General features: G+C 46.8%; 1 pseudogene; it reads right to left on the bottom strand.

Annotated features, from left to right (window-relative positions):
- The window catches only part of LOC127928104 (neuronal acetylcholine receptor subunit alpha-7-like), a 42,396-nt pseudogene extending 39,545 nt beyond the window's left edge, over positions 1 to 2,851 (bottom strand).
- Between the last annotated feature and the right edge of the window lie 11,404 nt (positions 2,852 to 14,255).

Below are 14,255 nucleotides of genomic sequence, written 5' to 3'. Positions count from 1 at the left end.
GCAGGGAGCGGGACATGAAGAGAATGAGAAGAAGAATGAGGAGAATCAAGAAGAGAGAGTGACGAGAGGGAGAAAGAGGATAATCAAGTGGAGAGAGTGAAGAGAGGGAGAAAGTATCCAGACAGGCCAGTTAATTGTTAAGTGACTCGATCAGTAACAGACAAGAGTCTTTTCTGTGGCCGTTAAAACGTCTGCTCGAGTCCTTCAAATAGAGACACATGAAACACTAACACACTCCACACAGACAGGAGGACAGACAGACGGACAGCCAGGAGGACAGACAGACGGACAGGAGGACAGACAGACAGACAGGAGGACAGACAGACAGACAGACAGACAGACAGACAGACAGACAGACAGACAGACAGACAGACAGACAGACCAGGAACCTCACTTCTAGCAGCTCCATCGTGGACTGACTTCACTCACTCCTGTTTCACAACTGTATCAGACTTAATGTATCTGTGCAGTTGATTCAATTCTGTAGCAATGTCTAACAAGGTTATTGTAGGCCCACATACAGTAACCAGTACTTCCCGAATGCACATACAGTGCATTCGGGAAGTATTCAGACCCCTTGACTTTTACCATATTTTGTTATGTTACAGACTTATTCTAAAATGTATTAAATTATTTTCCCCCCTCATCAATCTATACACAACTCCCAATAATGACAAAGCAAAAACATTTACATAAGCTTTCAGACCCATTACTCAGCACTTAGTTGGAGCACCTTTGGCAGCGATTACAGCCTCTATTCTTCTTGGGTATGATGGTACAAGTTTGGCACACCTCTATTTGGGGAGTTTCTGCAGAGCCTCTCAAGCGCTGTCAGGTTGGATGGGGAGTGTCGCAGCAGAGATATTTTCAGGTCTCTCCAGAGATGTTCGATCGGGCTCAAGTCCGGGCTCTGGCTGGGCCACTCAAGGACCTTCAGAGACTTGTCCTGTAGCCACTCCTGCATTGTCTTGGCTCTGTGCTGCAATCTGAGGTCCTGAGCACTCTGGAGTAGGTTTTCATCAAGGATATCTCTGTACTTTGCTCTGTTCATCTTTCGCTCCATTCTGACTAGTCTCTCAGTCCCTGACGCTGAAAAACATCCCCACAGCATGATGCTGCCACCACCATGCTTCACCGTAGGGATGGTGCCAGGTTTCCTCCAGACATGACGCTTGGCATTCAGGCCAAACAATTCAATCTTGGTTTCATCAGACCAGAGAATCTTGTTTCTCATGGTCTGAGAGTCCTTTAGGTGCCTTTTGGCAAACTCCAAGTGGGCTGTCATGTGCCTTTTACTGAGGAGTGGCTTCAGTCTGGCCACTCTACTGTAAAGGAATGATTGGTGGAGTGCTGCAGAGATGGTTGTCCTTCTGGAAAGTTCTCCCATCTCCACATAGGGACTTTGGAGCTTTGTCAGATTGACCATCGGATTCTTGGTCACCTCCCTGACTAAGGCCCTTCTCCCCCAAATGCTCAGTTTGACCAAGTGGGCCAAGTGGCCAACTCTAGGAAGAGTCTTGGTGATTACAAACTTCTTCCATTTAAGAATGATGGAGGCCACTGTGCTCTTGGGGACCTTCAATGCTGCAGAAATGTTTTGCTACCCTTACCCAGATCTGTGCAACACAATCCTGTCTCAGAGCTCTATGGACAATAACTTTGACCTCATGGCTTGGTTTTTGCTCTGACATGCACTGTCAACTGTGGGACCTTATATAGACAGGTGGGTGCCTTTCCAAATCAGGTCCAACTAATTGAATTTACCACAGGTGGATTCCAATCAAGTTGTTGAAACATCTCAAGGATGGAAACAGGATCAATGGAAACAGGATGCACCTGAGCTCACCTGAGTCTCATAGCAAAGGGTCTGAATACTTATCGAAATGTTTTATACATTTGAAAAACTGTTTTTGCTTTGTCATTATGGAGTATTGTGTGCAGATTGTTGAGGATTTTTATTTATTTAATCCATTTTCTAATAAGCCTGTAACGTAACAAAATGTGGAAATAGCCAAGGGGGCTGAACACTTTCTGAAGGCACTGTATGTTCTTAACTTCTCAAAAATATTGACTATTAGCTTTTGATGTGCTCCCCATCATGAGCTTTACATGGGGCATGGAGATGCCCATATCAATATACAGTTAGTCATATAAGATACTGCTGCTGGTGCAGAGAGGAACACATCAACCAATGATGGATTAAAATTGACAGGAGGGTTGGATTTTACAACTGTGATAAACAACATTCTAACCTGTAAGCTCTGTGATCATTCCTCTCCCTTGTCTCCCTTTATTCCTGCTCCTCTTCTCTCCTCCCTCTCTGTTCATTTCCCTCTCCTCTCTTCTCTCTCTGCAATACAGCTGGAACTGTACGGTTGAGTTATCTCATATATCAATGGCCGTGCACCCAGACATACAAACTGTGTGTCCCTGTTTATAGAAAGTTGTGTAAATTCACTGTCACTGCAGTGACACTATGCATACAGTGATCTCTCTCACACACACATACACGCAGCAAACACACACACCCACACCCACACCCACACACACACACACACACACACACACACACACACACCCACACACACACACACACACACACACACACACACACACACACACACACACACACACACACACACACACACACACACACACACACACACACACACACACACACACACACACACACACACACACACAACAAATACATACACACACATACAGAGAGAGAGAGGGAATGAAAGTCACTCACCGTGGAGCAGAGCTGAGAGTCCAAACAGACAGATAGCCACAAACTGCCTCATGTTGCACCACTGAACATAGAGAGCAGAGAAAGAGATGGAGAACAACAGAGATGGAGCGAGAGAGGGCAGGGTAGAGTGGAATACAGAGGGAGAGAGGACAAGTCAGGAAGGGCAGGCAGAGGACAGAGAGAGGTAGGACATGTGGAATACAGGGGAGGGAGGACAGGGCAGGCAGGCAGCAACAGACAGAGAGAAGAGAGAGAGAGAGGCAGGGTAGAGTGGAATACAGAGGGAGGGAGGACAAGTCAGGAGCAGGGCAGGCAGGCAGCAACAGACAGAGAGAAGAGAGAGAGAGAGGCAGGGTAGAGTGGAATAGGGAGGGAGGGAGGACAAGTCAGGAGCAAGTCGGGCAGCAACAGACAGAGGGAGGGGATGAGGAGGAGGAGGGGGAGAGGGGGGAGAGAGAGAGAAACAAGGAGAGTGGGGCAGGGAGGGAGGTTGGGGTGGTAGAGAGGAAGAGAAGCTGGCAGCAACAGAGGGAGAGAGGTAAAGAGGGGAAGAGGCAGCAGAGCGGTAGCCAGGCAGTGGCAGAAACAGAGGGAGAGGGGAAGAGAGTGAGGAAAGGAATGAGCAGTTCTGATCAAAACAGAGAGAGGTTGAGACTGAGAGGCAGGATCACCCCAATACCCAATACCTTCCCAATACACTACTCATCTCTCTCCACCCCCACCCCTAACCTCGCTCTCTGCTCAGAATGACTTTCTCACTGCCTTTCCCCCTATATCCCCCTATATCCCCCTCCCTTCCCCTCCCCTATTTCTCCTCTTCAGTCTCCGTGAGGGGGCATTAATGAAGTGTGGAGGATAGGATGAGTGGGGAGAGGGGGATTCAAATGTAACACATGGAACATAGTTACTGAAGGACGTTAAGAGAAAGAGAGAGGGATATAAACTGATGGAGCAGTAATGAACACTGCTCTGGTGAAGGTTGGCAGAGCCACACATTACAATTTAAAATTACAGTAAGGAAGTGACACTGAACGTAAGCAGTATACTGTACCATAGCTTCTACTTTAGAATCTCATTATACACCCCAACACACCTGCTAGAGACTCAGTTTGTTAATATATAACTCAACCAGTATCACAAAACACATGCATATATATAGTAGTTATATCATGAACAAGCACCAAACAACAACTGGATTGTCCATTACCAAACCCCCAGTAGGCATAGTTTGGGTTTGTTTGAAAATGGCCATTTGTTTCTATACTTGACTAAAAGACTTATGATAATATGATGCACTGACTGTAGCCTACTGGACATTACAGTGATGTATTTCAGTTTGATCCGCTGTGACTGAGCAGGACAGAGGACACAATGGAGTGGTGCTGACACCTACTGGGGGATGTAATAAGTGCAATTTGCAGGAAACAGTTTGAACATGGATCCAGTCTGATCCATTGATTGGTGGATAGTATAGCAGCCTATAGCTCTATGGGTCGGTGAGCGTCCAGGCACTGCAGTGGGCTGTGCTGCTGTAACGTGATGTGCTGATCTGCTCCCACTGCCTCTGTTTATGTTTGTTTTGAACAGTTACTTAAATAGTTCACTAGTGTTCATTACAAGATGAAGGTGTTATTTACCCCTGAAAGGGGGGAAATAAGAGAAATGATTCAACACACACGGCTAAGAAGGATGGTCCCCGGCAGTCCTCCAGAGATGCTGGTGGTCGGTCTCGGCCATCTGTCCCAGGCCCAAATGGGAAAATGGGAGAGGCAGGTGGAGTCTCCCTGGGTACTGAGCACAGTCCTGGAGGGATACAAACTCCAGTTCCGATGCCGACCGTCGTCCTACAGGGGTCAGGGGTCAGGCATCTGTGTCACCTCGTTGGCAGATGGGGTGAGGAAGAAGGTGCTCCGGTTGGAGATAGGAAGATAGAGCCGCTAGAACGGTTAAGTGGGTTCCACTCCACGTATTCAACAAATGTTTAAAGAAGCTCAAGCTGAAGATGCTCTCGCCATATTTTTAACTTGAGCTTTGCATAACTATTCACCCCCCAAAGTCAATATTTTGTAGAGCCACCTTTTGCAGCAATTACAGCCGCAAGTCTCTCGGGGTATGTGTCTATAAGCTTGGCACATCTAGCCACTGGGATCTTTGCCCATTCTTCAAGGCAAAACTGTTCAGCAATCTTTAAGTCATGGCTAACAGCCTGCTGCCTGGCCTGCACCCTATCTCATTGTAGAGCTAGAGGAGTTAGAGCTCTGTCTATGTTGGTAGATAAGATGAGAGCAGCTAGGATGGAGTCCATCACTCCTCAGCAAGCCAGGCTTGGCCCTGTTTGTGGGTGAGTCCCGGAAAGATGGCCAATTATCTACAAATTCTATCTTTTGGGAGGGGCAGAAAACAGTTTTCAACCATCAATTGAGTTGTGAGACTCTGCTGTAGAGTAAGTACGGGGTGGCAGGTAGCCTAGTGGTTAGAGCATTGGGCCAGTAGCCAAAAGGTTGTTAAATCAACTCCCCAACCTGACAAGGTATAAATCTGTCATTCTGCCCCTGAACAAGGCAATTAACCCACTGTTCCTAGGCTGTCATTGTTAATAAGAATTTGTTCTTAACTGACTTGTCTAGTTAAATAAAAATATTTAGGTAGCCTGTTTGGTGTTGGGTTTTGTGGGTGATTGTTCCTGTCTCTGTGTTTGCACCAGATAGGGCTGTTTTGGGTTAAATAAAAATATATTAAGGTCCGTCTATTTCGCCAAATATCAAGTCGGATGCCATCTATCACTAGACCAGAAATAGTCAGAAGTCTTCATTTTTTCCCTGCTTTCTCATTACACAGACATAAGCATAGTTGACAGCATCTTTCTCATTACACAGACATAAGCATAGTTGACAGCATCTTTCTCATTACTCAGACATAAGCAAAGTTGACAGCATCAACGGGCTGATGTTTACTTTCTACACAAGTTGTTTTTTTCCAGTTTCGTCCGACGAACAGACTGTACTGGTAAAATAAAAAGGGATACATGTTCTTTGTGCTATTTAAGCTAAATGTAATTCTAAGCATCACTCCAGTTAAAACAGGCTCTGCGAACGTTCCATTCCATTCATTTGCTATGGGCTCGCGCTAGTGTTCCAGCTCAGCCAACGTTCTTTTACTGTTTTTCAGCCTTGGGTGAGTTTTGACTTGTTCTATTGTCCAGCCTACTAACGATTGTGTCTGAAGCTGGGCTTGCAGCATAGCAATCCTCACCCTAAGTTCTCCTGTATTTTATGAGTACAGCGACTGCAATTAGAAGGCATCATGTTAATGTTACTACCTGGTGGAGGTCCAGTAGAACCATGTCTAGATAAAGCGTCCGGGGTGAAAAAGTTGAATGAAAAAAGTCAAGCGAGGGAAAAAAATTCAAATATAAAACAGTAATTAAAAAGTAAAAGCTGTGAAGTTGTCAGGTAGCAAAGTAACGTTAGCAACAAACCGCACAGCAGCAATGGCCCAATGGAGGGGGACTGGAATCTACACCCTCAGGTGGTGTTACAGCTGTGGGAAAGGTTCGGGAGAGCGCAGGTGCACCTGTTTGCATCTCAGGAGAACACTCATTGTCCCAGCTGGTTCTCGATATCGAACCCTACAGGCACTCTGGGTTTGGAGGCCCTTGCTCACGATTGGTCGGCAACGACATGCATTCCCACCATTTCCGCTGATCACAGCTACACTAAACAGGGTCAGTTTGAAGGGCCACTGGCTGCTCCTGATAGTCACATACTGGCCTAGACGACCATGGTCCAGCCTCCTGTTGACCCTCCTCTGTGGGACCCAATGGCAACTGCCGCTGAGACCCGACCTGCTCTCTCAGGCTCGGGGATCCGGACCCACGCCGCCTCCAGTATTGGGCTTGGCACCTGAGAGGCGTTAATGGTCAAGTGTAGGCATTCAGGACAATGTGGTGAGCACAGTGCAGAACACCAGAGCCTCCTCCACCGATGCGTCATATAACATGCGGTGGGACATATTATTTTCTTGGTGTGAGGGTCATAATGTTGCCCCTGAGTCATGTGATGTACAAACGGTTTTACACTTTTTACAATCACAGCTTGATGCGGGCCAAACTGCATTTACAGTGAGGGGGGAAAGTATTTGATGCCCTACGTTTCCCCACTGACAACGAAATGATCAGTCTATAATTGTAATGGTAGGTTTATTTGAACAGTGAGAGACAGAATAACAACAAAATAATCCAGAAAAACTAATGTCAAAAATGTTATAAGTTGATTTGCATTTTAATGAGAGAAATAAGTATTTGACCCCTGTGCAAAACATGACTTAGTACTTGGTGGCAAAACCCTTGTTGGCAATCACAGAGGTCAGACGTTTCTTGTAGTTGGCCACCAGGTTTGCACACATCTCAGGAGGGATTTTCATAAAGGTTTTGAGGCTGACTGTCACACCCTGACCATAGTTTGCTTTGTATGTTTCTATGTTTTGTTTGGTCAGGGTGTGATCTGAGTGGGCATTCTATGTTACATGTCTAGTTTGTCTATTTCTATGTTTGGCCTGATATGGTTCTCAATCAGAGGCAGGTGTTAGTCATTGTCTCTGATTGGGAACCATATTTAGGTAGCCTGTTTGGTGTTGGGTTTTGTGGGTGATTGTTCCTGTCTCTGTGTTTGCACTAGATAGGGCTGTTTTGGGTTTTCACGTTTCTTGTTTTGTTAGTTTGTTCATGTGTAGAGTCTTTATTAAAGAACCATGAATAGAAACCATGCTGCATTTTAGTCCTCCTCTCCTTCAACTCAAGAAAACCGTTACAGAATCACCCACCACAACAGGACCAAGCGGCGTGGTGACAGGCAGCGGCAGCAGGAGCAGCGAAAAGAGGAATGGACATGGGAGGACGTTTTGGACGGCAAGAGTATGGACTATACTAATTGGGAGGAAATAGACAGGTGGGCGGTCGAACCAGGGAGAGTGCTGGAGCCCACCTGGGATTCGCTGGAGCAGTGCGATGAGGGGTATAGGAGAATGGAGTTGGAGAGACAAGCACGGCGGCGCGGTAGGAAGCCCGAGAGTCAGCCCCAAAAATTTCTTGGGGCGGGGGCGCACAGGAAGTGTGGCGAAGCCAGGTAGGAGACCTGCGCCAACTTCCTGTGCTTACCGGGGGGCGATAGAGACCGGGCAGGCACCGTGTTATGCGGTGGAGCGCACGGTGTCCCCAGTGCGGGTGCATAGCCCGGTGCGGTACATACCAGCTCCGCGCATCGGCCGGGCTAGAGTGAGCATCGAGCCAAGTGCCATGAAGCCGGCTCTCCGCATCTGGTCTCCAGTGCATCTCCTTGGGCCGGCTTACATGGCACCAGCCTTGCGCATGGTGTTCCCGGTTCGCCTGCATAGCCCAGTGAGGGCTATTCCACCTCGCCGCACTGGCAGGGCGACCGGGAGCATTCAACCGGGTAAGGTTGGGCAGGCTCGGTGCTCAAGAGCTCCAGTGCGCCTGCACGGTCCGGTCTATCCAGTACCACCTCCACACACCAGCCCTCCGGTGGCAGCTCCCCGCACCAGGCTTCCTGTGCGTGTTCTTGGCCCAGTACCACCAGTGCCAGCACAACGCATCAGGCCTACAATGCGCCTCACCTGTCCAGCGCTGCCGGAGCCTTCCTCCTCTCCAGCGCTGCCGGAGCCTTCCTCCTCTCCAGCGCTGCCGGAGTCTCCCGCCTCTCCAGTTCTGCTAGAGCCTTCCTCCTCTCCAGCGCAGCCAGAGTCTCCCGCCTGTTCGGCGCTGCCAGAGCCTTCCTCCTCTACAGCGCTGCCGGAGTCTCCCGGCCATTCAGCGCTGCCAGAGCTGCCAGTCTGCAAGGAGCTGCCAGTCTGCAAGGAGCTGCAAGTCTGCAAGGAGCTGCCAGAGCTGCCAGTCTGCAAAGAGCTGCCAGTCTGCAAGGAGCTGCCAGCGCTGCCAATCTGCATGGAGCCGCCAGAGCTGCCAGTCTGCATGGAGCAGCCAGAGCTGCCAGTCTGCATGGAGCAGCCAGAGCTGCCGGTCTGCATGGAGCAGCCAGAGCTGCCAGTCTGCATGGAGCAGCCAGAGCTGCCAGTCTGCATGGAGCAGCCAGAGCTGCCGGTCTGCATGGAGCAGCCAGAGCTGCCAGAGTCATCAGCCAGTACGGAGCTGCCCCTCTGTCCCGAGCTGCCCCTCTGTCCCGAGCTGCCCCTCTGTCCCGAGCTGCCCCTCTGTCCCGAGCTGCCCCTCTGTCCTGAGCTGCCCCTCTGTCCCGAGCTGCCCCTCAGTCCAGTGGGGTCATTTAGTAGGGTCGCCGTGGTTAGGAGGCCACGGAAGCGGACAAGGTGGTGGACTAAGACTATGGTGAAGTGTGGGCCACGTCCAGCACCAGAGCCGCCACCGCGGACAGCCCACCCAGACCCTCCCCAATAGGTTCAGGTTTTGCGTACGGAGTCCGCACCTTGGGGGGGGATACTGTCACACCCTGACCATAGTTTGCTTTGTATGTTTCTATGTTTTGTTTGGTCAGTGTGTGATCTGAGTGGGCATTCTATGTTACATGTTTAGTTTGTATATTTCTATGTTTGGCCTGATATGGTTCTCAATCAGATGCAGGTGTTAGTCATTGTCTCTGATTGGGAACCATATTCATGTTTGGTGTTGGGTTTTGTGGGTGATTGTTCCTGTCTCTGTGTTTGCACCAGATAGGGCTGTTTTGGGTTTTCACATTTCTTGTTTTGTTAGTTTGTTCATGTGTAGAGTCTTTATTAAAGAACCATGAATAGAAACCACGCTGCATTTTGGTCCGCCTCTCCTTCAAGTCAAGAAAACCGTTACACTGACGTTTGGCAACTCGAACCTTTAGCTCCCTCCACAGATTTTCTATGGGATTAAGGTCTGGAGACCGGCGAGGCCACTCCAGGACCTTAATGTGCTTCTTCTTGAGCCACTCCTTTGTTGCTTTGGCCGTGTGTTTTGGGTCATTGTCATGCTGGAATACCCATCCATGACCCATTTTCAATGCCCTGGCTGAGGGAAGGAGGTTCTCACCCAAGATTTGACGGTACATATCGTCCCTTTGATGCGGTGAAGTTGTCCTGTCCCCTTAGCAGAAAAACACCCTCAAAGCATAATGTTTCCACCTCCATGTTTGACAGTGGGGATGGTGTTCTTGGGGTCATAGGCAGCATTCCTCCTCCTCCAAACATGGCCAGTTGAGTTGATGCCAAAGAGCTCAATTTTGGTCTCATCTGACCACAACACTTTCACCCAGTTGTCCTCTGAATCATTCAGATGTTCATTGGCAAACTTCAGACGGGCATGTACAGTGCCTTGCGAAAGTATTCGGCCCCCTTGAACTTTGCGACCTTTTGCCAAATTTCAGGCTTCAAACATAAAGATATGAAACTGTATTTTTTGGTGAAGAATCAACAACAAGTGGGACACAATCATGAAGTGGAACGACATTTATTGGATATTTCAAACTTTTTTAACAAATCAAAATCGGAAAATTTGGGCATGCAAAATTATTCAGCCCCTTTATGTTTGAAGCCTGAAATGTGGCAAAAGTTCAAGGGGGCCGAATACTTTCGCAAGGCACTGTATATGTGCTTTCTTGAGCAGGTGGACCTTGCGGGCGCTGCAGGACATCAGTCCTTCACGGTGTAGTGTGTTACCAATTGTTTTCTTGGTGACTATGGTCCCAGCTGCCTTGAGATCATTAACAACATCCTCCCGTGTAGTTCTGGGCTGATTTCTGTTATGCAGGTGAGTGAGGACCCAAAAGCGGTTTAACAGAAACAGAGTCTTTTAATGTTCAAACACAGGGAAAACATAAATCCTCTTCAGATGTATCGGTAGACTAGTCCCCTTCTAGCAGTAGAGGAGAATAGCAGGGCTAGCGGCAACTGACTGCAGGTCCCTCCGGGTAGGAGCGGGCCGTAGAGTACAGAGGCACCTGATCAAACGCAGCATCTAATGCAGAGGCAGATTACGACAGGACAGAACAAGGGCGAAGCAAACGAGAATCCGACAAAGACAGAAGCAGAAACAGAGAGAGAAATAGAGACTTAATCAGAGGGAAAAGAGGGAACAGGTGTGAGAGAGTAAACGAGGTCGTTAGAGGAGAATGAGGGACAGCTGGGAGAAGGAAAGGGACCATAGAGAAAGAGAGAGAGATAGAGGGAGAGAAGGTAACCTAAAACGACCAGCAGGGGGAAACGAAGAGAAGAGAAAGAACAGGAACAAGACATAACATGACAATACATGACAGATTTCTCACTAATCTCATGATCATTGCAACTCCACGAGGTGAGATCTTGCATGGAGCCCCAGGCCGAGGGAGATTGACAGTTGTTTTGTGTTTCTTCCATTTGCGAATAATCGCACTGTTGTCACCTTCTCACCAAGCTGCTTGGCGATGGTTTAATAGCCCATTCCAGCCTTGTGTAGGTCTACAATCGGGTCCCTGACATCCTTGGAGAGCTCTTTGGTCTTGGCCATGGTGGAGAGTTTGGAATCTGATTGATTGCTTCTGTGGACAGGAGTCTTTTATACAGGCAACAACTGTACCTCTCTGAGGTCATTAACTTCTTGGATATAGGGGGCGCTCTTTTAATTTATGGATAACAAAAACGTTCCCGTTTTAAACAAGATATTTTGTCACGAAAAGATGCTCGACTATGCATATAATTGACCGCTTTGGAAAGAAAACACTCTGACGTTTCCAAAACTGCAAAGATATTGTCTGTGAGTGCCACAGAACGAATGCTACAGGCGAAACCAAGATGAAATTTCATACAGGAAGTGCCCCAGATTTTCAATGCACTGTGTTCCAATGTCTCCTTATATGGCTGTGTATGGGTCACGAATGAGCTTAGACTTTCTGTCGTTTCTCCAAGGTGTCGACAGCATTATGACGTATTTGTAGGCAAATCATTGGAAGATTGACCTTAAGAGACTACATCTACCAGGTGGCCGCTTGGTGTCCTCCGTTGCAATTATTGCGTAATCTCCAGCTGCGTGTATTTTTCGTTTGCTTCGAGGAGAAACACAGCTGCCACAAATTATTTATCATCGAATAGATATGTGAAAAACACCTTGAGGATTGATTCTAAACAACATTTGCCATGTTTCTGTCGATATTATGGAGTTAATTTGGTAAAAAGTTCGGCGTTGTAGAGACTGCATTTTCAGATTTTTTTCTTAGCCAAACGTGATGAACAAAACGGAGCGTTTTCTCCTACACAAATAATCTTTTTGGAAAAAATGAACATTTGCTATCTAACTTAGTCTCCTCATTGAAAACATCAGAAGTTCTTCAAAGGTAAATTATTTTATTTGAATGCTTTTCTTGTTTTTGTGAAAATGTTGCCTGCTGAATGCTAGGCTTAATGCTATGCTAGCTATCAATACTCTTACACAAATGCTTGTGTAGCTATGGTTGAAAAGCATATTTTGAAAATCTGAGATGACAGTGTTGTTAACAAAAGGCTAAGCTTGTGAGTGAATATATTTATTTCATTTCATTTGCGATTTTCATGAATAGTTCATGTTGCGTTATGGTAATGAGCTTGAGGCTATAATTACGCTCCCGGATACGGGATTGCTCGACGCTAGAGGTTAAAGATCCCATGGCACTTATCGTAAGAGTAGGGGTGTTAACCCCGGTGTCCTGGCTAAATTCCCAATCCGGCCCTCAAACCATCACGGTCACCTAATAATCCCCAGTTTACAATTGTCTCATTAATCTCCCTCCTCTCCCCTGTAACTATTCCCCAGGTCATTGCTGCAAATGAGAACGTGTTCAATTTACCTGGTAAAATAACGGATAAATAAATAAAAACAAGCTGAGATTAGGAGCACTCCCTTTAAGAGTTCCTAATCTCAGCTCGTTACCTGTATAAAAGACACATGGGAGACAGAAATCTTTCTGATTGAGGGGGTCAAATACTTATTTCCCTCATTAAAATGCAAATCAATTTATAACATTTGACATGTGTTTTTCTTGATTTTGTTGTTGTTATTCTGTCTCCCACTGTTCAAATAAACCACCATTAATATTATAGACGGATCATTTCTTTGTCAGTGGGCAAACAAACAAAATCAGCAGGGGATCAAATACGTTTTCCCTCACTGTACTTTGGCCACAATGTATTTGGCCACAATACACAATAAGGTCCTGTCTTCTAGCCGAAGGTCCTGTCTGTGGAGCGGCCCTTACATTTGTCTGCATCCGCACCTCCCATGGGCTGGGATTTTCCCCAAGTGTGCTGTGCCCGGTGAGGGCACTAGACACTTACGTTAAACTGACTAAGACAATACGACAGTTGGATCAGCTGTTTATGTGTTGTGGTCAGAGAGTTCTGGAGAAGAGCCTATCGAAACAGACTCTCACATTGGATTGTAGACACTATTACTACAGCATACCAGTTGGCCGGCCGGCCTTTCCAGTCCGCTGTGGTGAAGCATTCTACTAGAGGTGTCGTGGCTTCCTTTCCTCTTTACCATAACCACTGCCCTAGCCTGAAGCCGGGTTGTTTCGTACGCATAGAGTCCACACTCAAGGTTTCCAAACGGCCAAAACGTTCAATGAGATCCAGGGATATGGTGCAACAAAAAGGTTTATTCTTCTTATATCTAACAAAAAAATGGGCAAAAACGAAGTTACACTAACAACAAATGAATACATCTCAATCAGGTAAATATAAATCATAAAGGTACGTACCTAATATTTCATCATATACATTCATATTTAATATATTACACAAATGTTCATGGAGCTCTGTATGTTCTGTCTTTTACACAAATATGTCCAAATCGGCTCTAACAAGAGGGGTAGCTACATCGTGGGCCCTGCTCCGAGGAGTACCCCTTGAAGAAATTTGCGCCTCGGCCAGTTGGGCGTGTGGAGGAAATTAATATTCATTACATACTATATTGTTTAATTAGATATGCTTTGCTGTTTTTTTCTTAAAGATTGTCCGTTGTCATATGCTAGTGTTTTTTACTGATACAAACTTGTCGTGTGACTGAGCGTACAGATTTATGAGCCGTTTGGGTGTGACCGCAATGTGTGACCTCCTGTGTTTATTACCAGCAGGAATGTAGCTAAGTGGGAATTGCAGGGAGGAACAAAGAATGGTAAACTCTGTTCCCAGGCCCTGTTTATGCAATCTGCCACATAGATAAGAGGATATACTTTCTGTAAAAGGAGAACGCCAACTCTGTTCGTTGGGCTTTTTAACTGTGCACTGTGAGTGGATTGTTGAACTGCTCAATTTTTGCAAATCTTATAAAGTTGTTGTTTGGAAGTATCTGCAGTCTCTCTTCCTATATAATTTCTACCACAGGGTGTAGCAGCACAGGGGAACCCAAGAGCAGACTCAGACCAGGAAACAGGGATGAATGAACCAAGATATTTATTGTACACAGGGAGTAATGAAGTGCAGATCCAGGGAAGCTCGGATGAGTTGTAGGAAACCAGAAGTGTAGGCTGAGGTTGGA

This window comes from Oncorhynchus keta, unplaced genomic scaffold, assembly GCF_023373465.1.
Source record: "Oncorhynchus keta strain PuntledgeMale-10-30-2019 unplaced genomic scaffold, Oket_V2 Un_scaffold_2149_pilon_pilon, whole genome shotgun sequence".
In the NCBI taxonomy this organism is placed as follows: domain Eukaryota; kingdom Metazoa; phylum Chordata; class Actinopteri; order Salmoniformes; family Salmonidae; genus Oncorhynchus; species Oncorhynchus keta.
The sequence above is the reverse complement of the archived record's forward strand: the minus strand, read 5'-3'. Positions and strand labels throughout refer to the sequence as shown.